Genomic DNA, 2766 nt, shown 5'->3' on the forward strand with positions numbered 1-2766 from the left:
CTGTGTGACCCTGGGCAAGTCATTTAACCCCAATTGCCTCACTAAAAAAAAAAAAAAGATAAAGACTACCTCAGCTGACCTCACCTCTCTTGGCTGTCCAAAGTCAATCTACTGGGGTGAGAGGGTCCTGTTGGTCGTGATGCTTCTTAGTGTTAATGTGCTTGCAAATCTGCAGTGTGAAAGAGTAGGCCAAATTGTGCAGTACAATACAAGGATGCTAAAGGGAGTTTTAGGGAAACCTGGGAAGACTTATATGAACTGATGCAGAGTAAAGAGAAAAGTATAATAACACTGTAAAGGAGAAACTTAAGAACTCTGATCAACACAATGACTGACCACAATTCCAGGGAATGAATGATAAAACATGCTACCCACCTCCCAAGAGGTTGATGGACTCAGAGTGCAGAGACAGATTTTTTTTTGACATGTCAAATATGGGAACTTTATTATCTTGACTATGCATATTTATTATAAGAATTTCCACCCCATCCCCACTGTGGCGGGGGGCGGGGGTGAAGGTGGGAGAGAGAGAAAATAGACGTTTGTTAGTTGGACAAAAAAAAAATAGTTTAATTTAAAAAAATTTTTTTTTTTATGGAATGCTTCACGAATTTGCGTGTCATCCTTGCGCAGGGGCCATGCTAATCTTCTCTGTATCATTCCAATTTTAGTATATGTGCTGCTGAAACGAGCACAATAGTTCAATTTTTAAAAAGATAGATGGATGTAATTTACAGGCTGTTGAGATGGCTAAAAGAAAAGGCAGCTAGGTGGCACAGTCCAAATCCAGCCTCAGACACTTGACACTAGCTGTGTGACTCTGGGCAAGTCACTTAACACTCATTACCCTGCAAAAACAAAACAAAAAAAGAAAGAAAGAAAAAGAAAAGACTGATCATTCTGTTAAAGAAATGGAAAGAGTTCCTGTGGCTTCTGGAAGGGGACACAATGGAATACAAGGAGCCTCGTGGTTTATATCTCATTCAGTTCAGTTCAACAAACATTTATTAAGGGCCTACTATGTGCAAGATATTGTCTAGGCACTGGAGAGACAAAAACAAAACAGTCCCTGCCCTCAAGGAGCTTACATTCTACTTGAGGAAAACACGTATACAGGTAAGTACAAAATATATACAAAGTAGATACAGTATAATTGGGGGAGGGAATAGCATTAACAGTGGGGTCGAACAGTAAAGCCCACTTAGAGGAAGTGCCATGTGGGCAGAGACTTGAAGGGAGCTAGGGGCTTCGAGAGGCAGAGGTGAGGAAAGCATTATCATGCGTGTGGAATAGCTTCGTGTAGAGGGAGGCACAGGCACAGGTATGAGGAACACCAAGTAGCTCAGTTTGTCTGGAATGTTGTGTGGGAGGGAGCAACATGAAATCCATTTGGAAATAGATGTTGGAGTCCGATTATAAAAGGCCAAGGTAAGGGGGTTGGTTATATGTTATCCTGGAGGTATACGAAGCCTCTTCAACTTCAGGATCAAGGGGGTAGTTACACGTTCAGACCTGTGCTTTTGGACTATTTGGCAGATGTCTGGTGAGAAGAGAGACTGGAAGCAGGAAGACCAATTAGGAGGCCAAACTGGAGATGGTAACGTTCTCTATCATGGGAGTAGATGGAAGAGGATGGAGAAGAAAGTCATTGGGAAGGTGGAATCAGCACAACTAAATCCCATGCTCACGGATTAGGGCTCATAAATAGCCATTGCTGACACAACCAGTAGTATGGTTGGCGCTAAGTGTAAGTGGCTGGAAAAGACAGTCAGTCATGGACCTAACTGATGAGGAGGTGCCAAGATTTAGTGGAAAGTGCTGAAGCCCCAGCTTCCAGTGCTAGTGCTGTCACTAACTAGCCAAGGTGTCACATGGGCAAGTTACTCCATCTCTTTGGGCTTCAGACCCTTCACTTATAAAATGGAGAGAGTAATATCTGCCCCCACCTCCTCACAGGGATACTGTAAGGAGCAAATGAAAGGGGGCTGGAAGCCTTTTGAAAAGTCTAGAGAGCAGTACACATTATTATTATCATTATAAATGCTTAAATGCCTAATGAGTCCTGGAAAAAATGGAGAGCATTGTGAATATGCTATGCCCCAGTCTCTCTCCCTCCTCTTTGTATCCATGTGTGAATGTAAAAAGAGGTTGGGAATTGGGCTTGCCTATGAGAAACTCATCTTGCCTATGAATGTCAGTCACTCACATTTTACACTTATGTACATATACCCAAAAAGTGTTTAATTAAGGAAAAAAACTGTTCTAAATACATTTTCATTTGTTTATAAATACTGATTTACAACAATCCCAAATCTTCTTCTGCTTGCCTACTCTTTAAAAAAAAATTCCCCAAACTTTAATCCAAATACTAGTTCTTAGATGGGTACTTTCCATGATTCAGAGCTGCATTATCAGCACACATGCAAGAGATCTGTTTCTGTCATACATCTGTATCACAGAATGACACATCATTATGCCTCTCAGGGAGATGACCTCCACCCTCTACGGTATTCAGATATGGTAGCAGTATTACATAACCTTCCCTCATCTTTGTCCTATATCCAGAGTTTGCTTTCTCCATCATTTGTGGCATTTTCCAACACTAGGGCAAGGACATGCAGGTTGACAGTTTAATAGAAGTGGTTTAAGATTCTCTACTAGCTAACACTGTTCAGAGAAAAGGTTTAACGAGTCTGAGCAAAATGAACAGAGTGATTTTGTGATAAACATTGATAAACATTAACACTGGCCAAAATTGTGCTCTTT

The 2766-nt window shown here is 41.2% G+C and overlaps 1 pseudogene; it reads right to left on the reverse strand.

Annotated features, from left to right (window-relative positions):
• Window positions 1-578: 578 nt before the first annotated feature.
• On the reverse strand, window positions 579-695 carry LOC122726901 (annotated as a pseudogene).
• Window positions 696-2766: the final 2071 nt, after the last annotated feature.

The sequence above is a fragment of the Dromiciops gliroides genome, chromosome 4, assembly GCF_019393635.1.
Source record: "Dromiciops gliroides isolate mDroGli1 chromosome 4, mDroGli1.pri, whole genome shotgun sequence".
Taxonomy (NCBI): Eukaryota; Metazoa; Chordata; class Mammalia; order Microbiotheria; family Microbiotheriidae; genus Dromiciops; species Dromiciops gliroides.